General features: G+C 37.2%; 1 long non-coding RNA gene across 1 annotated transcript in view; it reads left to right on the top strand.

Moving 5' to 3' along the window:
* The window catches only part of LOC132363905 (uncharacterized), a 188,728-nt gene extending 165,566 nt beyond the window's left edge, over nt 1–23,162 (top strand). The window contains exon 5 of the long non-coding RNA XR_009502673.1: nt 23,054–23,162. This is a non-coding gene — a long non-coding RNA (uncharacterized LOC132363905). The remainder of the gene's footprint in view (nt 1–23,053) is intronic.
* The last annotated feature ends 309 nt before the right edge of the window (nt 23,163–23,471 follow it).

Raw genomic sequence — 23,471 nt, 5'->3', positions numbered from 1 at the left:
AATTTCTTTAAAACTTGGTTTTCTTAATGATAGAACAAAGGATAAAAGAAATGTACAAAGTATTATATATAAAATAAGCTATGAGGATAGATAGTACAACACAGGGAATATAGCCAATATTTTATAATAACTCTAATGGAGCATAACCTTTAAAAATTACGAATCACTATATTGTACACATTATATTGTTATGTAACATATAATATTGTACATCAACTACACTTCAATTAAAGAAAAAGAAAAAAAAAGAAAACTAAGTCATTGGATCATTATGAAAATTAAAAACATGTAAAATATTTACCAAGAATCTAGGCACATATCAATTGCTCTACAAATTTTAACTGTTCACTCTTACGAAGGAGACTTTATATGGCCAAGGACTTGGAAACTTTGGATTCAGAGTCCAGAGTTCTCACCATTACATCCTGGAACCGCCTAAGATTTGGAAACTTTTTTGGTGTTGAAATACAGAAGTTTGAACTTAGTTTCAATCCTTGCTCTGGTGGTGCTGTAACCCCATTTCAGGGTCTCTGGTACACACAAAACTCACATTTCTCTGTGGCAACATCTGATTCCAGACTTGTAAACAGCCTAAGGACAAAAAAGTTGAGAATTCTGGGCATCATTAGGAGGCATGTAGAAACTTTCCAGGGTATAACACATAAGTTTAATTTTCCAGTTTTCCTTACCTAGACACAGTTCTATAACCCTGAATGTCTATGACTTCCTTTCACTTACACTCAGAAATCTGAGTTTAGTTGAGGCAAGAAGAAAGAAATGGAGAGAAATTAACAACAAATGTACTCTTATGATCGGATTTTGAAAGATTCAGTGTCTGTGTATGTATTTGTATAATCCGCATCTACTGATACCTTTTAATGTAGAAAAATGACTAATATCCCTTCTACATGCCACAGTTTGTTAAGAAGCGGGCACTTTGTCACCTTTCTTTAATAGATTACCATAAAGTATGTGGTGGAAGATTAGTCCACTCTGTTATGTAATTATATAAACTACTTTAGAATTCAGTTTAGATTTGGGAGTTTCATTCTGTGGAATGATGGGGCTATCTTTTGGTAGTTTGCTTTTTTTTAATAAACTGATATTCCTTACCATTACCCATTGGTAGATATCAATCTTCAAGGCCCAAGTAATGCTCTTTCATAGAATTGAATTTTGCTTTCCTTTGTCCAGATAAAATTTCCCTTCAAAAGCTGGCATATATTTAGTGGGATATTCAAAAACTGTTGGTAATTTATGGATAGTCCTGCTGGGCAAGAATTAACCTTTTCCTTTATTATAAGACCATAAGTCCAGTGGAGTGAAAACGTAGAAGAATTAGAATGAAAGATCTTATCAGACTCTGCTGCAGCAGTAAAGAAAATGACACCAAGACAAGCATCCTGAAGAATTTAAAGAAAGTGTAATATATTTTAAATCTTGTCTGTTTAATATCAATATAGCACATCGTAAGACTCTTACCTTTCATTTCACCTATGGACAGTAGGTAAATATTCTGGACTGAAATATTTAAAAGTGAAAGGTTGTGTGGTTTAAATTTCATGAGAAAACATTATATTTCAGATCTACTTTTTGAGGACTCAGCAGCATTTTTGAAGAATTCCTCTTCAGTCTGAGAGCTGAAGGTGGAGCCCTTGTGCTGTGTCCAAGAGACATTCTTAGCATTAACTCTTCTAAACTTGTTTATGCAGTTCTAGAAAAGACACAGGCTAGCAAAGAAATTGTGACTGTTTTTTAACTTTTGGATTGCCACCTTGGATAGTTTGTGGAGGAGGCTGATTTATAGGATTTCATGGGACATGGTAAAACCAGCCAAAAGCCCTATTGAGGTTTGGAGTTTGGGGTTTTTGGAGTGACTTGTGGTTTTGATAATTTCTGGAGGATGGGAGGAAACTGTCATTATTCATTCACATCTTCGTGGGTGTTCTCCTGGAAACATCCCTGAAGGGCCTCAGTTTTACCGTTTGTAAAACGAAAGGGACCTATTAGCTGTTTCTTCCACTCCTTTCCCCTTAGAACATTCTGTGACTCTGAGGTGTTTTTAAAGTGTTCTCCATCCAGATCAGCTTGAAGAAATGTAACTTCTTTAGGTGTGAGGGCAAGGAAAGGAGTGAAAAAAGATAATACTTGTCAAATCCCTACTCTGTGCCCAGAACTTCACAAATGTTGTCTCATTTTCTTTTTAACGACAACCCTCACAGGGTTCACAGTAGATATTAGTAGCTCTCCTTTACAGATAGAGATGCTCAAGCTCAGTAACAGTAAGTAATTTATGCAAAGACACATATTGATGAAGTGCAGAGTGAGATTTGGACCCAGCTCAGTTAAACTTCAATTTTGGGGGTATTTCCACTGAAATCAAAACTTTGTTTACGCCTGCAACAGAAACTATGGAAAGTAGCCTTTTTTCCTTGAAGTGAATACAGATAATTTAAATTAAAAATATGTAGCATGAACTTAAGTTACATGGAAATATTACTTTTCACCTATCAGTAAGGCAAAAGTAATTAGCACATTGTTTCAACAAAGGTGCTACAGAAGAGACACTTTAATGCTCTGACCAGACTTTTCCTATATTTCACATACTTGAAAAACCTTTCGCTTTTTATATTATTAGTTGTAATTGTCTTTGCCTAGTTTGTCTTTTTATCAAGTTTTTCTTTAGATGTTGTGTCATAGTTTTACATATCTTCCCCAATTTGAGATTCTAAAAGAATTTACAAATGGTTTCTTCTAACACTTCTATGTTTTGTAAATTCCTTCATCTTTTGGGGAGTTTATCTAAGTGTAAGGGGGATCCAGTTTTCCAAACAGCTAAATAGTTGTCCTTATTGCCTAAGCTATCTTTTCCTTACTGATTTAAGATGCTTTTTAATAATACTAAATCTTTGTATGCATTTGGGTTCATTTTTGCACTTCTGTTCTAATCCACTGATTATCTCTTCATGTGCTGCTACCACAGTGCTTTAGTTATTGTGGCTTCATAATGTTTTCGGGCCAGTCCCTTTCAATACTCTGATTTTTTTCCTCAGATTTTTTTTTCCTGGATATTCTTGCTTGTTTCTTGTTCCATATAAATTTTGGAGTTAAGATTACTCTACATTCATAGATCAATTTAAGGAGAAATAACATTTCTATGATGTGTAATCTTCCTATCTAGGAATATGGTATGCTTTTATTTGTTCACCTTTTAGAGTCCGTCAAGAGCATTTAAAACTTTTCTTTATTTAAATCTTGTGAATTTCTTGTATGTTTATTCTTAAATATTTTTAATTTTAATTGCTATTGATTTTACAGCATTTATTCCATTATTCTTTCTAGGTGGTTATTGTTTGCAAATGTGAAAGCCATCAAGTTTTGTATATTAATTTTATTCCAGCCTACTTATTTGTATTTTCTTTTTTGGTAACAGTTTTTAGGTTGAAATCTTTGATTTTTCTGGTATGTAGTCATATCATCTTCAAACTTTAAACAACTGTACGTTTTGTTTGCACTACTAAAATAGCCAGAACGATGTTCAATAATTGAAGTGAGAAGGAACATCTATTTTTTTAAGTAAATAATTTTCTAATGTTTAGCCACCTCTCGTGTTTCTGGATCCATCCCAATTGATTATTATTTTAATTATTTTACTATATTGCTGGGTTGATTTTGCTAATAATTTTTTTTAATCTTCACAATGAAACTGGTTTATAATTTTCTTTTCATTATACTCTTATTGGGTTTCATATCAAAATGGTTATTGCTTCATAAAATGAACTGTGAAGTTTTTCATCTTTTCCTGTGGTCTGAATCCTTGAAGGTTTGGGAAAATGAGTCCCTAAAACATGGATGTTTCATTAATTACCTTTTAAATTTCTTGTATGGTACTTAGTCTGTTAAAGTTTGTTACTGATTCAAGACTCGATTTTCATAATAGATGTTCCAAGAGAACAGTCTATTTTATTGAGTTGTTGATTTATCAGTATGAAACTGTATAGAATACTCTCTGACCATTATTTTGATGATAGAATATCACCAGTTTTCATCCCCAATGAATTAATTGATGTGGCCAATGATTATCAATGGCTGTTATATCACAAAAGCAGAGAATCGGATCCCGATGGAAGTACCAAATGTCACCTATAAAATAAGTTGTTTTATCAAATAATGGAACCTGAATCTTATGGAGTTTCTGGATCTGACTGCCAGTTTTCAGCAAATGAAGAGAACAGAGAAACATACTAAATGACACTGCAGGATGTAATCAACAAAATCCAGGCTGTGGGTAAACCATAGGACAAAAGGCAGTTTCCTCAACAAAAAAATTACAAGGAAAAAATAAGGGAAACTTGCATTAAAAGAAACAGAAAAGACCTATCAACCAATAACAATGTAGAGACTGTTTGGATTCTGGTTCAAACAAACTAAAATATTATAAGATGACTGGGATATGTAAAAACAGAAATATAAATACTGAAAGCACAATGATGATATAGTGGCTATCTTTTGAAAAAGCTACTACCTTTTAGTGATACATACTGAATATTTACAGATGAAATCATCTGATGTCTGAGATTTGCTTTGAAATCATCCAGGCTGTGGGGAGTGATAGGGGATAGAGATGAAACAAAATTAGCCAGGAATTAGCAATTACTGAAGCTGGCTAATGGATACCAGATTCATTAGTGTATTTTTTCTACTTCTGTACACATTTGAAATTTTCCAAAACCCCCAGATATCTTTGTATTTCTAGTTATGTTCCCCTTTTCATGACTAATATTGGTTATTTAGTTTTTCTTCATTTTTTCCTGATAAGACTTTGCAGAAGTTTGTCTGTTTTATTAATCTTTCCAAAGAACCAGTTGTTCTTCAGCCTACATCTGAAAAACAGATGTAGACTGTTGTTTTTTGTTGTTTCATCAGTCTACATCTTTAAAACTTGTTTTACTTTCTAATAATTTCTGATATTTTTTTCTGATGAATCCTATTCTTCTCCTTTCTTCGGCTTTATTCTAACCATACATCTAGATGCTGCTCGAGAGAGGAGTGAGGTTTGACTTGTTTTCTGGAAGCATTTCTTTTTTATTTTTTTAAATTAATTAATTAATTAATTTACTTTTGGCTGTGTTGGGTCTTCGCTTCTGTGCGAGGGCTCTCTCTAGTTGCGGCGAGCGGGGGCCACTCTTCATCGCGGTGCGCGGGCCTCTCACTATCGCGGCCTCTCTCGTTGCGGAGCACAGGCTCCAGACGCGCAGGCTCAGTAGTTGTGGCTCACGGGTCCAGTTGCTCCGCGGCATGTGGGATCTTCCCAGACCAGGGCTCGAACCCGTGTCCCCTGCATTAGCAGGCAAATTCTCAACCACTGCGCCACCAGGGAAGCCCCTGGAAGAATTTCTGTCCACAGCACTGGACTTGATTATTCTTTCCCCCAAAAGCCTGTGAGGATTAAACTCATCATGCCACACATCGCTGTTTACCTCAGTCACCTCTAGAAAATATAATCTTCCTGAGCATTTATTATCAATCCCATTTTTTTTTTTTCATCTGTGTACTGTCCTGTGTGTGACCAGCCCCTCATTCCTGGCTCCCAGAGCCTCCCCTGTGTCTTCTGGAACCTGCAGTGCTGATCAGTAAGCTGTCCTGCTTTTCCTCTTCTCCTTGCATGTTCTCTTCTTATTGTAACTGAAACATAGGTGTCTTCTCTGGGTTCACCTCTCTTAAAAAGGCTGTATTTTGTTTCTTCCCTCATGCTCCATGTACCTCAAGAGCAGATGTTAGAGTAGGCACCCTCCTTGTGCTTTATTGGTACTTCTAGACCAGGACTCTCTCCTTCTTGAACAAAATCTGCTCCTTCTGGAGATACATAATCCCTTTCCTCATAGTGTCCCTATCACATCACATGGTCTTCCCTGTAACTTCGATGCCTATTGTCATTCTTGGCAAATCCAGTTGCCACCCTTCAATATCTGGCTTCTTCATTCCTGGAACTTAGTATGAATGATCTTTTCCTTTACTATACCAGCCTTTTAGTTCCATAGACACACTCAGAACCACTTAAAAAGTGGCACCTCATCTGTAACCTCAATGTCAACATACGACCTTGAATACAACCCTCTATCTCAGTGTACTTCAATGTACTTTCTCAAGGACAACTGTTTCTCAAGTACTTTCTCCAGTTTCTCAAGGACTTTGTCCTAGTGTAACAGTTCGTTGACTGCATCATCACTTCAAACTATTATCACCATAAATTTAACCTAATTCTATAGTTTTTTATATTTAGCATAGTTTACTTCTAAATTGTCCTTAATTTCGGTTTTTCTAATATTTTATTATGAACATTCAGCGATTTTGAAATAATTTTAGAGCGAAGACCAGTATACCCACCACCTGGATTCTACCATTACCCTTTTATTCTACTGTTTACCATGTATCTGTTCATGTACCCATTGCTCTATCTATGCATTAAGCCATTATATTCTTTTGGATACATTTCAAAGTAAATTGCAGTGTTCAGTATATTTCCCCCTACGTGCTTCCTCATGTGTATGTATCTTTTTTTTTTTTTTTTTTTAATTTTTATTTATTTATTTATTTATGGCTGCACTGGGTCTTCGTTTCCGTGCGAGGGCTTTCTCTTGTTGTGGCAAGTGGGGGCCACTCCTCATCGCGGTGCGCGGGCCTCTCACTATCGCGGCCTCTCTTGTTGCGGAGCACAGGCTCCAGACGCGCAGGCTCAGTAATTGTGGCTCACGGGCCTAGTTGCTCCGCGGCATGTGGGATCCTCCCAGACCAGGGCTCGAACCCGCGTCCCCTGCACCGGCTGGCAGACTCCCAACCACTGCGCCACCAGGGAAGCCCATGTGTATGTATCTTTAACTAGAGTTCAGTATTCATTTATAGATTATTTTGTTGGATTTAAAAATTATATATAAATAAATTGAATCACTATGTTGTGTACCAGGAACTAACATAGTGTTGTAGGTCAATTATATTTTGAAAACAAACAAACAAACTCATAGGAAAAGAGATCAGTTTTATGGCTCCTAGAGGGGGGAGTGAGGGGAGGGGCAATTGGATAAAGGCAATCAAAAGGTGCAAACTTCCAGTTATAGGGTAAATAAGTACTGGAGATGTAACGGACAATGTGATAAATATCATTAACACTGCTGGACGTTATGTATGAAAGCTGTTAGAGTAAATTCTAGGAGTTCTCATCACAAGGAAAAAATATTTTTTCTATTCTATATGAGGTGATGGATGTCCACTTAACTTATTATGGTCATCATTTCATGATGTATGGAGGTCAGATTACCATGCTGTACACCTTAAACTTACACAGTGCTGTGTGCCAATTGCATCTCAATAAAAATGGAAGAAAAAAAATTTTTAATTAACAAAAGTATATGCAACGAAATGTAAACTACACACTTGCTGAATTTTGACAAATGCGTATTGCTGTGTAGTCCAAACCCCTATTAGGATGCAGAATGTTACCAAGGTCCCAGAAATTTCCCTCATTTCCTGTCCCGATCAGTCTCTGCCCCACATCTCCAGAGGCAATTGCTGTCCTGATTTTTTTCATCATAGATTTGTTTTGCGTTTTCTAGAATTTCATGTGAATCAAATCAAATAGGTGTTCCTATGTGTAAGATTTCTTTCACACTGCATAAAGTTTTTGAGCTTCATCCATGTTTTTGCATGTTTCAGTAATTTATTCATTTTTTATTGCTGAATAGTATTCTATTGAATGAATGTGCCACAGTTTATCCAGTCTCCTGTTGATGGACACAGCCTATTTCCAGTTTTTACTATTAACTTCCATGTATTAATTGGCCATTTGTATATCTTCTTTTGTGAAGTTTCTGATTAAAACTTCTGCTCAGTTTTTAGGTTATTTATCTCTTTATTCTTGAGTTGGAGGTGCTCTTTGTATAATCTGGATAACATCCTTTATCAGATATGTTTTGCACATAATTCTGCCTTGTTTACTCACTTTTTAAATGCCATCTTTTGATGAACATAAGTTTAACATTTTGATGATTATAATTTATCAATTTTTAATGCTTATTACTTTCTATGACTTGCCCAAGAAACATTTGCCTACCCAAAGTCATGAACATATTCTCCTATGTTTTCTCTAAAAGTTTTATGGTTTTAGCTTTTACTTTAGGTCTGTGATACACCTTGAATTAATTTTTGTGTGTGGTATTAGGTAGGGGTCATGGTTTATTTTTCCCCATATGGATAGTCAGTTGTTCCATTACCATTTACTGAAAATATTTTCAGTTCTCCATTAGTTTGCTTTGGTGCCTCTGTTAAGTATCAAATAACTAAGTTATGCCAGTGTATATATATATAACATATATATTACATACATATATATACACACACATATATATGTAATTTTCATTTTAAAAATTCCTTCAGCAATGTTTTGTATTTTTTTAGTCTGCACATTTTGATGTTACTCTGCTAAAATTATTTGTAATTATTTTCTTTTTTTAAAAAATTTATTTTTATTTTTTTGAACATCTTTATTTGAGTATAATTCCTTTACAGTGGTGTGTTAGTTTCTGCTTTATAACAAAGTGAATCAGTTATACATACACGTATGTTCCCATATCTCTTCCCTCTTGCATCTCCCTCCCTCCCACCCTCCCTATCCCACCCCTCTAGGTGGTCACAAAGCACTGAGCTGATCTCCCTGTGCTATGCAGCTGCTTCCCACTAGCTATCTATTTTATGTTTGGTAGTGTATATATGTCCATGCCACTCTCTCACTTTGTTCCAGCTTACCCTTCCCCCTACCCATATCCTCAACTCCATTCTGTAGTAGGTCTGCATCTTTATTCCCATCTTGCCCCTAGGTTCTTCTGACCATTTTCTTTTTTTTCTTTTCTTTTTTTTTAGATTCCATATATGTTAGCATACAGTATTTGTTTTTCTCTTTCTGACTTACTTCACTCTGTGTGACAGTCTCTAGGTCCATCCACCTCACTACAAATAACTCAGTTTCATTCCTTTTTATGGCTGAGTAATACTCCATTGTATATATGTGCCACATCTTCTTTATTCATTCATCTGTTGATGGACACTTAGGTTGCTTCCGTGTCCTGGCTATTGTAAATAGAGCTGCAATGAACACTTTGGTACATCACTCTTTTTGAATTATGGCTTTCTCAGGGTGTATGCCCAGTAGCGGATTGCTGGGTCGTATGGTAGTTCTATTTTTAGTTTTTTAAGGAACCTCCATACTGTTCTCCATAGTGGCTGTATCAATTTACATTCCCACCAACAGTGCAAGAGGGTTCCCTTTTCTCCACACCCTCTCCAGCATTTATTGTTTCTAGATTTTTTGAGGATGGCCATTCTGACTGGTGTGAGATGATATCTCATTGTAGTTTTGATTTGCATTTCTCTAATGATTAATGATGTTGAGCATTCTTTCATGTGTTTGTTGGCAATCTGTATATCTTCTTTGGAGAAATGTCTGTTTAGGTCTTCTGCCCATTTTTGGATTGGGTTGTTTGTTTTTTTTGATATTGAGCTGCATGAGCTGCTTGGATATTTTGGAGATTAATCCTTTGTCAGTTGCTTCGTTTGTACATATTTTCTCCCATTCTGAGGGTTGTCTTTTCGTCTTGTTTATGGTTTCCTTTGCTGTGCAAAAGCTTTTAAGTTTCATTAGGTCCCATTTGTTTATTTGTGTTTTTATTTCCAGTTCTCTAGAAGGTGGGTCAAAAAGGATCTTGCTGTGATTGATGTCATAGAGTGTTCTGCCTATATTTTCCTCTAAGAGTTTGATAGTGTCTGGCCTTACATTTAGGTCTTTAATCCATTTTGAGTTTATTTTTGTGTATGGTGTTAGGGAGTGTTCTAATTTCATTCGTTTACATGTAGCTGTCCAGTTTTCCCAGCACCACTTATTGAAGAGGCTGTCTTTTCTCCACTGTATATTCTTGCCTCCTTTATCAAAGATAAGCTGACCATAGGTGCGTGGGTTTATCTCTGGGCTTTCTGTCCTATTCCATTGATCTATATTTCTGTTTTTGTGCCAGTACCATACTGTCTTGATTACTGTAGCTTTGTAATATAGTCTGAAGTCAGGGAGCCTGATTCCTCCAGCTCCATTTTTCATTCTCAAGATTGCTTTGACTATTCGGGGTCTTTTGTGTTTCCATACAAATTGTGAAATTTTTTGTTCCAGTTCTGTGAAAAATGCCAGTGGTAGTTTGATAGGGATTGCATTGAATCTGTAGATTGCTTTGGGTAGTAGAGTTGTTTTCACAATGTTGATCCTTCCAATCCAAGAACATGGTATATCTCTCCATCTATTTGTATCATCTTTAATTTCTTTCATCAGTGTCTTATAATTTTCTGCATACAGGTCTTTTGTCTCCTTAGGTAGGTTTATTCCTAGATATTTTATTCTTTTTGTTGCAATGGTAAATGGGAGTGTTTTCTTAATTTCACTTTCAGATTTTTCTTCATTAGTGTTTAGGAATGCCAGAGATTTCTGTGCATTAATTTTGTATCCTGCTACTTTACCAAATTCATTGATTAGCTCTAGGAGTTTTCTGGTAGCATCTTTAGGATTCTCTATGTATAGTATCATGTCATCTGTAAACAGTGACAGCTTTACTTCTTCTTTTCCGATTTGCATTCCTTTTATTTCTTTTTCTTCTCTGATTGCTGTGGCTAAAACTTCCCAAACTATGTTGAATAATAGTGGTGAGAGTGGGCATCCTTGTCTTGTTCCTGATCTTAGTGGAAATGGTTTCAGTTTTTCACCATTGAGGACGATGTTGGCTGTGGGTTTGTCATATATGGCCTTTATTATGTTCAGGAAAGTTCCCTCTATGCCTACTTTCTGCAGGGTTTTTATCATAAATGCGTGTTGAATTTTGTCGAAAGATGTCTCTGCATCTATTGAGATGATCATATGGTTTTCCTCCTTCAGTTTGTTACTATGGTGTATCACAATGATTGATTTGCATATGTTGAAGAATCCTTGCATCCTGGGATAAACCCCACTTGATCATGGTGTATGATCCTTTTAATGTGCTGTTGGAGTCTGTTTGCTAGTATTTTGCTGAGGATTTTTGCATCTGTGTTCATCAGTGATATTGGCCTGTAGTTTTCTTTCTTTGTGAAATCTTTGTCTGGTTTTGGTATCAGGGTGATGGTGGCCTCATAGAATGAGTTTGGGAGTCTTCCTCCCTCTGCTATATTTTGGAAGAGTTTGAGAAGGATAGGTGTTAGCTCTTCTCTAAATGTTTGATAGAATTCGCCTGTGAAGCCATCTGGTCCTGGGCTTTTGTTTGTTGGAAGATTTTTAATCACAGTTTCAATTTCAGTGCTTGTGATTGGTCTGTTCATATTTCCTATTTCTTCCTGGTCAGTCTTGGAAGGTTGTGCATTTCTAAGAATTTGTCCATTTCTTCCAGGTTGTCCATTTTATTGGCATAGAGTTGCTTGTAGTAATCTCTCATGATCCTTTGTATTTCTGCAGTGTCAGTTGTTACTTCTCCTTTTTCATTTCTAATTCTATTGATTTGAGTCTTCTCCCTTTTTTTCTTGATGAGTCTGGCTAATGGTTTATCAATTTTGTTTATCTTCTCAAAGAACCACCTTTTAGTTTTCTTGATCTTTGCTATCGTTTCCTTCATTTCTTTTTCATTTATTTCTGATATGATCTTTATGATTTCTTTCCTTCTGTGAAGTTTGGGGTTTTATTGTTCTTCTTTCTCTAATTGCTTTAGGTGTAAGGTTAGGTTGTTTATTTAAGATGTTTCTTGTTTCTTAAGGTAGGATTGTATTGCTATAAACTTCCCTCTTAGAACTGCTTTTGCTGCATCCCATAGGTTTTGGGTTGTCGTGTATTCATTGTCATTTGTTTTTAGGTATTTTTTGATTTCCTCTTTGACTTCTTCAGTGATCTCTTCGTTATTAAGTAGTGTATTGTGTAGCCTCCATGTGTTTGTATTTTTTACAGATTTTTTCCAGTAATTGATATGTAGTCTCATACCGTTGTGGTCGGAAAAGATACTTGATACAATTTCAATTTTCTTAAATTTACCAAAACTTGATTTGTGACCCAAGATATGATCTGTCCTGGAGAATATTCCATGAGCACTTGAGAAGAAAGTGTATTCTGTTGTTTTTGGAATGAATGTCCTATAAATATCAATTAAGTCCATCTTGTTTAATGTATCATTTAAAGCTTGTGTTTCCTTATTTATTTTTATTTTGGATGATCTGTCCATTGGTGAAAGTGGTGTGTTCAAGTCCCCTACTATGATTGTGTTACTGTTGATTTCCCCATTTATGGCTGTTAGTATTTGCCTTATGTATTGAGGTGCTCCTATGTTGGGTGCATAAATATTTACAATTGTCATATCTTCTTCTTGGATCAATCACTTGATCTTTATGTAGTGTCCTTCTTTGTCTCTTGTAATAGTCTTTATTTTAAAGTCTATTTTGTCTGATATGAGAATTGCTACTCCAGCTTTCTTTTGATTTCCATTTGCATGGAATATCTTTTTCCATCCCCTCACTTTCAGTCTGTATGTGTCCCTAGGTTTGAAGTGGGTCTCTTGTAGACAGCATATATACCGGTCTTGTTTTTGCATCCATTCAGCCAGTCTATGTCTTTTGGTTGGAGCATTTAGTCCATTTACATTTAAGGAAATTATCAATGTGTATGTTCCTATTCCCATTTTCTTAATTGTTTTGGGTTTGTTATTGTAGGTGTTTTCCTTCTCTTGTGTTTCCTGCCTAGAGAAGTTCCTTTAGCATTTGTTGTAAAGCTGGTTTGGTCGTGCTGAATTCTCTTAGCTTTTGCTTGTCTGTAAAGCTTTTAATTTCTCCATCAAATCTGAATGAGATCCTTGCTGGGTAGAGTAATCTTGGTTGTAGGTTTTTCTCCTTCATCACTTTAAATATGTCCTGCCACTCCCTTCTGGGTTGCAGAGTTTCTGCTGAAAGATCAGCTGTTAACCTTATGGGGATTCCCTTGTGTGTTATTTGTTGTTTTTCCCTTGCTGCTTCTAATATGTTTTCTTTGTATTTAATTTTTGATAGTTTGATTAATATGTGTCTTGGTGTGTTTCTCCTTGGATTTATCCTGTATGGGAGTCTCTGTGCTTCCTGGACTTGATTAACTATTTCCTTTCCCATATTAGGGAAGTTTTCAACTATAATCTCTTCAAATATTTTCTCAGTCCCTTTCTTTTTCTCTTCTTCTTCTGGGACCTCTATAATTCGTATGTTGGTGCATTTAATGTTGTCCCAGAGGTCTCTGAGACTGTCCTCAGTTCTTTTCATTCTTTTTTCTTTATTCTCTGCAGTAGTTATTTCCACTATTTCATCTTCCTGGTCACTTATCTGTTCTTCTGCCTCAGTTATTCTGCTATTGATCCCTTCTAGAGAATTTTTAATTTCATTTATTGTGTTGTTCATCATTGTTTGTTTGCTCTTTAGCTCTTCTAGGTCCTTGTTAAACATTTCTTGTGTTTTCTCTATTCTATTTCCAAGATTTTGGATCATCTTTACTATCATTATTCTGAATTCTTTTACAGGTAGACTGCCTATTTCCTCTTCATTTGTAAGGTCTGGTGGATTTTTACCTTGCTCCTTCATCTGCTGTGTGTTTTTCTGTCTTCTTATTTTGCTTAACTTACTGTGTTTGGGGTCTCCTTTTCACAGGCTGCAAGTTCGTAGTTCCCGTTGTTTTTATTGTCTGTCCCCAGTGGCTTAGGTTGGTTCAGTGGGTTGTGTTGGCTTCCTGGTGGAGGGGACTAGTACCTGTGTTCTGGTGGATGAGGCTGGATCTTGTCTTTCTGGTGGGCAGGTCCACGTTTGGTGGTGTGTTTTGGGGTGTCTGTGGCCTTATTATGATTTTAGGCAGCCTGTGTGCTAATGGATGGGGTTGTGTTCCCGTCTTGCTAGGTGTTTGGCATAGGGTGTCCTGCACTGTAGCTTGCTGGTCGTTGAGTGCAGCTGTGTCTTGGCGTTGAGATGGAGATGTCTGGGAGATTTTCGCCATTTGATATTACGTGGAGCTGGCAGGTCTCTTGTGGACCAGTGTCCTGAAGTTGGCTCTCCCACCTCAGAGGCACAGCAGTGAGTCCTGGCTGGAGCACCAAGAGCCTTTCATCCACACGGCTCAGAATAAAAGGGAGAAAAAATAGAAAGAAAGAAAGAAAGTGGATAAAATAAAATAAAATAAAATAAAATAAAGTAAAATAAGATAAAGTTATTAAAATAAAAAATAATAAATAATTATTAAGAAAAACATTTTAAAAAGGAAACAAACAAACAAAAAAACACAAAGAATGGATGGACAGAACCCTAGGACAAATGGTAAAAGCAAAGCTATACAGGCAAAATCACACACAGAAGCATACACATACACACTCACAAAAAGAGAAAAAGGGGGTAAAAAAATTTATCTTTGCTCCCAAAGTCCACCTCCTCAATTTGGGATGATTCATTGTCTATTCAGGTATTCCACAGATGCAGGTACATCAAGTTAATGGTGGAGCTTTTATCCGCTGCTCCTGAGGCTGCTGGGAGAAATTTCCCTTTCTCTTTGTTCCCACAGCTCCTGGGGTTCAGCTTTGGATTCGGCCCCGCCTCTGTGTGTAGGTCGCCTGAGGGCGTCTGTCCTTCGCTCACACAGGACGGGGTTAAAGGAGCAGCTGATTCAGTGGCTCTGGCTCAGTCTGGCCGGGGGGAGGGAGGGGTTCAGATGCGGGACGAGCCTGCAGCGTCAGAGGCCGGCGTGATGTTGCACCAGCCTGAGGCGCACCGTGCGTTCTCCCGGGGAAGTTGTCCCTGGGTCATGGGACCCTGGCAGTGGCGGGCTGCACAAGATCCCATGGTGGGGGGGCGGTGTGGATAGTGATCTGTGCTTGCACACAGGCTTCTTGGTGGCTGCAGCAGTAGCCTTAGCGTCTCATGCCTGTCTCTGGGGTCCGCGCAAATAGCTGCAGCTCACGCCTGTCTCTGGAGCTCCTTTAAGCGGCTCTCTTAATCCCTTCTCCTCGTGCACCAGGAAACAAAGAGGCAAGAAAAAGTCTCTTAGGCAGCTCCAGACGTTTTCCCGGACTCCCTCCCGGTTTGCGGTGGCGCACTAACCCCTTCAGGCTGTGTTCACGCAGCCAACCCCAGTACTCTTCCTGGGATCCGACCTCCAAAGCCCGAGCCTCAGCTCCCAGCCCCCGCCCACCCTGGCGGGTGAGCAGACAAGCCTCTTAGGCTGGTGAGTGCTCGTTGGCACCGATCCTCTCTGTGGGAATCTCTCTGCTTTGCCCTCCGCACCCCTGTGGCTGCGCTCTCCTCCGTGGCTCCGAAGCTTCCCCCCTCTGCCACCCGCAGTCTCTGCCCGTGAAGGGGCTTCCTAGTGTGTGGAAACCTTTCCTCCTTCACAGCTCCCTCCCACTGGTGCAGGTCCCGTCCCTATTCTTTTGTCTCTGTTGTTTCTTTTTTCTTTTGCCCTACCCAGGTACGTGGGGAGTTTCTTGCCTTTTGGGAGGTCTGAGGTCTTCTGCCAGCATTCCGTAGGTGTTCTATACGAGCAGTTCCACGTGTAGATGTATTTCTGATGTATTTGTGGGGAGGAAGGTGATCGCCACGTCTTACTCTTCCGCCATCTTTAAGCTCTCCCTCTCTTAATTATTTTCTAATTTTCTAATTCCAAATTTATTTTTGATGCTATTGTAAATGTAATTTTAAAAATCATTTTTTAAATTGTTGAATGCCATGTATGTAAATATGCAAGTTTTTTTGTATATTTTTCTTATACCCTGCAAAATTTTCAAATTTACTCTTTAGTAGCTATTTTATAGATTCCTTAAAATTTTCCAAGTAAGCAATTATGTCAGCTGCAAATAGAGACAGTTTTGCTTCCTCCTTTCTAATCAGTATGCCTTTTAATTCTTTTATTGGGTGGGCTAAAAAGTGCCTTTGGTTTTTTTTTTTTTGGTTTTTTTAAGTAAAAATAAAAGACACATTTTTCATTTCCACCAAGAACTTTATTGAACAACGTATTCATCCTTTTGTTCCACTACCTTCTGCCATTTTTCAGGCAACTTCATAATTCCATCTTCCCAAAACTTTTTATCTTTTTGAGCAAAGAACTGTTCCAGGTGCCTTTTATAGTCTTCCAGGGAACTGAAATTTTTTCCACTAAATGAATTTTGTATGGACCGAAATAATTGGAAATCCGAAGGTGCCATGTGTGGTGAATATGGCGGATGAATCAGAACTTCCCAGCCAAGCTATAACAGTTTTTGCCAGATCATCAAGGAAACATGTGGTCTTGTGTTATCCTGATGGAAGATTATGTGTTTTCTGTCAACTAATTCTGGATGCTTTTCGTTGAGTGCCGCTTTCAGTTGGTCTAATTGGGAGCAGTACTTGTTGGAATTAATCGTTTGGTTTTACGGCAGGAGCTCATAATGGAGGACTCCCTTACAATCCCATCATATACACAACATCACCTTCTTTGGATGAAGAACAGCCTTTGGTGTGGTTGGTGGTGGTTCATTTTGCTTGCCTCAGGATCTCCTCTGTTCCGCATTGTTGTACAGTATCCACTTTTCATTGCCCGTTACAATTTGTTTTAAAAATGGAACATTTTCATTACATTTCAGTAGAGAATCTTATGCGGAAATATGTCAAGAAGGTTTTTTTCGCTTAACTTATATGGAACCCAAAGAGCAAAGCGATTCACATAACCAAGCTGGTGCTTTATTTTCAATGCTTGATTTGTATATTTTGAGTATGTCAGCTATCTCCAGCATGGTATAACATTCATTGTTCTCAATTATTGTTTTGATTTGATCGCTATCAACTTCAGCTGGCCTACCTGACCGTGGAGCATCGTCCAGTGACAAATCTCCAGCACAAAACTTCGCAAACCACTTTTGACACGTTCGATCAGTCACAGCACCTTCTCCATAAACTGCACAAATCTTTTTGTGTGTTGTAGTTGGTTTTGACCTTTCTTGAAATAATAAGGCATAAGATACTGAAAATGTTCCTTTTTTTCTTCCATCTTCAGTATTAAAATGGCTACACAAAAATTCACCAATTTTGATCTCTTTTTTTAAATGCACGCTGATATGACTGCTGTCACAATACAGTCTAACAAAATTGTTTCACATGAAGTTAAAAACAACTAAGTGCTGCTAGAGCCATCTTACAGAAAAAACAGAATGAACATTTTGGCCCACCCAATACTTGCCTTATTGCAATAGATGGATCCCCATTCAATAGGTATAGTGAGGATTGGCATTTTTGTCTTATTCTTGTTTAGTGAGAAAGTGCCCAATATTTCACCGTACAGTGTAATGTCAGTTATTGGTTTTTCATAGATTCCCTATATCAGATGAAGTGAGTTCTTTTCTGTTCCTAGTTGACTGAGGGTTTTAATCATGAATGGGTGTTACATTGTGTCAAGTGTTTATTCTTCATCTATTGAGATTATCATATGAATTTTTGTTTTTAGTCTGAACATGGTAAGTTATGTATATTGATTTTCAAATGTTAAACCAACCTTGCATACCTCAGATAACCTGCTTGCTAATGGTGTGTTATTCTTTTTATGTATTGCTTAAAACATTTGACTTTAAAAAAAATGATGCTTGTTTACATATTTTTGAGAGATGTTGATTTGTACTTTTCTTTTTTGTCATATCTTTATCAGGTTTTGCTATTAAGATTATGTCAGCTTCATAAAATAAGAATTGTTTTCCCCCTTTTAATTTTATGATAGAGTTAGCATGAGATTTGTGTTATTCTTCTCCTAAATGTGCAACAGACTGCATCAGTGACAGACTGATCTAGGCCCATCTATCTGGGCCTAGAGTTTGGGATGGTGTTTAATAATGAATTTGATTACTTAATAGGGGTATTCATATTTTCTGTTTTGTTTCAGTCATGGTAAGTTGTCATTTTCAGAAAATTTGTTCCTTTCATCTCAGTTATTAAATTTGTTAGCATAAAATTGTTCATACTATTCTTTTATTATCTAATTAATTCGAGTTTTAATGTTCATTTTTACCCATAACTTAAAAAAAATTCTAACAGGACAGATATTTTTGTGGTACTTTTAAATTTATTTTTTGTTTAAATAAACTTTTAATTTTAGAATAGTTTTAGATTTACAGAAAAGTTGCAAAGATATTACAGAGAGTTCCCAAATACCCTTCACCAAGTTTTTCCTATTATTTACATCTTATATTACTATGGTACATTTGTTACCACTAAGAAACCAACATTAGTTCATTACTATTAACTAATCTCCATACTTTATTCAAATTTTAATAGTTTTTTAATACTGTCCTTTTTCTGTTCCAGAATCATCCAGGAGACATTACATGTCTCCTTAACCTTCTCTGGTCTATGCTAGTTTCTCAGACTTTCTGTTCTTGTGTTTTGTTTGTTTGTTTGTTTTTGTCTTTTGATGACCTTAACAGTTTTGAAATCAATCTTTTTTATAGAATGTCTCTCATTTTGGGTTTGTTTGAAGTTTTTCCTCATGATTAGTATATGGTTGTGGAAGATCACAAAAGTGAAATGCCATTCTCATTATATCATATCAAGAGAGTATACTGTCAGCATAACTTATCACTAGTGATGTTAACCTTGATCACATGGTGGAGGTAGAGCTTGTCCGGATCGCCACTGTAAGGCTACTTTTTTCATCCTTCCATACTCTTACTCTTTGGAAACAAGTCACTAAGCACAACTCACACTCAGGGATGGAGAGTTAAGTCCCACCTCCTTGAGGGACAATATCTACTCAAATTATTTGGAATTCTTCTGTAGAGGAGATCTATCTCTTTTATGGGAGTTTTTTTTTTTTCCTTTACTATACCATAAAAATTTTAAATTTCTAATTGTATTATATTGACATCAAGTAGTGTGGCCAAATTGTCCCCACTTCACCCCACCCCCACACCCACCTTCCCTTTCTCTCCAATCCAGATTAGAAGTTCGATTATACTGGTGAGCAAAACTGATCAGTTTTGTTTATTGATATAAACATTGTGGTATTTATGAGAACTTGTCGCCATTTTGCTTCCTTCTTCACATGAGGCTACTGGTCACTAAAATAACGATAATTTATCAGCAACATCAACAGTTTACACCCCAGTATGGAAGTTATAAGGTTGCATAGCAGACAATATCATAATGCCTTTTACTCATAAAACATTCTCAACTGGGGATGAGTGTTCATGATGTTTGAAACATTTATTGAATTTGCAGAGTGTCATGACCATACTGTTTTTGGTGTGGGTGGAAGCGAGTAATTCTACTTTTGAATCATAGAATAACAATGAAGGCTTTTAAAGAGAAGGAATGAGAATAGTAGGTGCTATTTTGGCTCTGAACAAAAATGCCCAGTGAACTCTGCCTGCTGCCATCACGAGGCACCTGGTGAGAAACACCTGCCGCTCCTCTTTTCTACCATTAAAGAACTTAATGTCAGGAAGTAAAACTCTTCCAATGACACATTCAGAAAAGAAAGGGTACAAAGCCTTATATACTTAGGAAGTTTGTATAGCTTTTGAGATAATGGCTTATATCAAATGTCCTTCTCCTCAGGATGATAAATGGTATAGGTATTTTTAATGACATTAATTGTGAAGTATCTTTTGTATGAATTCCCTACCACTCTTTAGAAATAAATAGTAAAATAAATGGTATACTTATTTTGGTTGATACTCTTTCAAAGTAGTTTCCAGGCCTATACACAAGTATATGTATACTTTTACAGTGCTCTACTCATACTAAATATATTATTTTAGGACAAATATCATGAGCATTTCTTCATATTATTAAAAACTTTCACATCATTTTAATGTCTACAGCATTCCAGTGAATGGAGGCACTGTAATTTAATGAGTCTCAGATTATGAAACTGTCACAAACAGTGCTAATGAGCACATCTGGATAGTCATCTTTGACATATTACTGGTTATTTCCTTAGAGCAAAGTTTCTCAAACTTGGCACTATTGACACTTTGGGAAGGAAACTTTTTGTTGCTGTTGTGGGGACTGTCCTGTGCACTTTAGGAGGCTGGGCAGCATCCCTGGCCTCTATCCACTAGATGCCAGTAGCACCTCCACTCCTCGTTGTGACAGCCAAAACAGTCTGCAGACATTGCCAAATGTCCCCTAGGAGCCAGAATTTCTCCGCCATTGAAAACCGCTGACTCAGAATAAGTTCTTTGAAGAAGAATTTTCACATAAATGATATGCACAATTTAAAGTTAAAAAAAAATCTATGTGGGTTTTATTTTCAATTTGAGGAAAGTAATAGGATATAGAGAGATAACTTAAAAATTTGTGAAAAAAATTTTTCCTAAACCTCTCCTACCAAAATTCTTAGAGTTGACTGTGCCCAGGGATTAATACAGCAGGGTCCTATTCCACTTTAGCTACAGAAGAATCACTCTATGTAGCAAGAGAGTGACAGAGGGAATTCCCTGGTGGTCTGGTGGTTAGGGCTCCATGCTCTCACTGACGAGGGCCCAGGTTCAATCCCTGGTCAGGGAACTAAGATCCCACACACACAAAAAAGAGAGCGATAGAAATCAGGGATATAGGAGAGAAGGCCCAACTCTCAAACTGCTTCTCATCTTTTTGACTCTACAGTATTTTGTGATCTCAGATTCTATAACCATGTTTACACATTTTTGACCCCTAATGTTTTTCTTTTCTAGGCAGTAAAGAGGAGTAAGTGTTTAGATATTGAAATCAGTTCAACCAGATTCTGATACTATCCCTTACCAGTTTCTAACTAGTTGATCTTGGACCAGTTTAATCCTCTTTCTGTATCTGTAAAGGGTCCACCATACAGAGTTGTTGGGAACATTAAATATGAGATGTTTTAAATCTTGGCACTGAGATTTATATATTTAAATATTAAATATTATCCACTCTCCCCCCAACAAGTTGAAAGAAGAATTATTTATTTTCTTAATTTAATTATATACTTCTAGGCCATCTGAGGAGGCATTTCAACAGAAAGCATTGTCCTGAAACTTTTTCATTGGTATAATAACTCATGTGATATTACAAATGTAAATTTCATAATTGTGTATGAGACACCATGGTAGCTGCTATTTGAGTTACTTGGAACAGTATCCCATTGGGTGAGTGTGGGAAGAAAATACTAGATGCTTGATTTTCTATGTATTTTAAATTTCATCCATTTTATTTTCTACTTTTGTATTTGCTCATATTTTAGTATATTAGTACAATGGTGTGATGTATATGATTTATAAGTAAATACAAATATGTTGAGGATGCTTGTTCAAAGTTTCTTTACTGCTGGGGTGTGAGATCAACATCTATTTTGGAGACCATTGACCTGGAAGGTAGCTTTTTACTGTTTCTGTGATTTGGGATGGAGGAAAGGAGTCATAAATATCACTGCCTGTCAGAATCCCCACAATTCACGGAGGGTTATTTCAACATCATTATGCATGAAGTTTCATCATTCTTGTGGTTTTCAATAACAGATGAGGCATGTTTTAAATGTTCCCACCCCAGTCTCTCTTTCAAGATTGATTGGAGTAGGAAGCAGGATGAAGTATTTTCCTATGTCACTGATAGTACCTGGGAAGATGTTATTTCCTTCTGTTTTGAAAATGGAAAATAAAATACTACCTTTCTCTTTTGAAAAAACCTAAGCTAGGTATTAGGGGACAACAATGTCCAAATTAAATCTTCTCCTTGTGCTTTTCTTCAGTTCTCCCTTGAATGGAATAAGGATATCTAAAAGATAATGGAGATGTATGGTAAGACTGGCGGCATGTAAAATGGTGTCAGGGTTCAGAAGGTGTTGGAAAGGAGCGGGTTGTGTGTTTGTGTGTGTGTGCACACACGCACACTCGTGTTTGAATGGGAGAACCAACATTCATGGGTTCCAGGTGTCTGACAGGTTCTTTACATGGAACATTTACATCATCCATATTCACCCTCATACAACCAAGACATGGGAGAAGAGAATTATTGCCCTTCTCATGGTAAAAGTTTTCAACATAAAGAAAAGATAAGGTGGAAAGTTAAGGTCCTGCTGTATCCCACATTGGCCCTTCTCCCACTCCACAGGCTATCAGTATTTTGTGTATTTTGTACTTCCAGAAATTTCTATGTCTACAAGGAAAAAAATACATATACAGCCTTTTCACAAATAAGATCATAATGTGCAAATAGAACTCATATTAAAGATTTGTTATCAAACTGCTTTTCCTCACTCTGCAATAAAATTGGGATATTTTCCATATCAGTATATATAGATTTACCTCATTTTTTCTAGAGGCTTCATGGCATTCCATTGCATGGATTTACTATAATAAATTTAGCTACTTTCTTATTCAACACTGTAATATTTTTCTTTGGCTGCGTTGGGTCCTCGCTGCTGCGCACGGGCTTTATCTAGTTGCTCCGCTACGGTGTGTGGCTTCTTATTGCGGTGGGCCTCTCCTGCTGCAGACCATGGGCTCCAGGCATGCAGGCTTCAGCAGTTGTGGCACGCGGGATCAGTGGTTGTGGCTCACGGGCTCTAGAGCGCAGGCTCAGCAGCTGTGGCGCACGGGCTTGGTTGCTCCGCGGTATGTAGGATCCTCCCGACCAGGGCTCGAACCTGTGTCCCCTGCATTGGCAGGCGGATTCTTAACCACTGCGCCACCAGGGAAGCCCCAACGCTATAATATTTTTTGCATATATCTTTGAATACTTTTCTAGGGATACATTTATAGAAATGGAATTACTGGCTCAAAAGGTATGCATGTTTAAAACTTAAATCCATCATGAATACATCAATTTATCTACCCACAAGTGAGACATTTAAAAAAATTCATATTGTTTAAATTTTATGGGCAAAAAAGGCATTTAATTTTTCTCTTAATTTTTTCTTTCAAATATTGAGTGATATTGTGCATCTCAAAGAGGTCATTTGTAAACATGACTGAGGTTAGGGCTCTTTCTATAGTATGTTTGTTGCATCCTAATCTGTTTCTATACTTAGGGTCGCCAGAAAAGCCAGAGTGGAGACTGCAGGGAGTACAGATTTGAATGAACTTTGGCTGCTCCATCAAGCATGCTGATCACTGAGGAAACATCAGAAGCCTCACCCAAGTGACTCATCCCCCAAATCCAACAGAGGTAATAGAATAACTTACATTGCACAGCCTTTTGGCTATTTAGTTGGATGTATGAGATCAACGGTGCACACTTTCTCTGCTGGATTTTGTTTTGGGAAAGAGACTTATTGGTTAGATGTCACATTGCAATGCAGTCAGGGGCTTTGGGACCTGATTCCCAATACTCAGAAGCATAGAGAAAAATTATTTAACATCTTGGCCTCAGGTAACAATATCTACTTCATGGAGTTGCGTCAGGCATCAAATTCTATGGGGATGTACTACTGTCCACTGCATTAACTA

This window comes from Balaenoptera ricei, chromosome 3 (assembly GCF_028023285.1).
Source record: "Balaenoptera ricei isolate mBalRic1 chromosome 3, mBalRic1.hap2, whole genome shotgun sequence".
In the NCBI taxonomy this organism is placed as follows: Eukaryota; Metazoa; Chordata; class Mammalia; order Artiodactyla; family Balaenopteridae; genus Balaenoptera; species Balaenoptera ricei.
The sequence above is the reverse complement of the archived record's forward strand: the minus strand, read 5'-3'. Positions and strand labels throughout refer to the sequence as shown.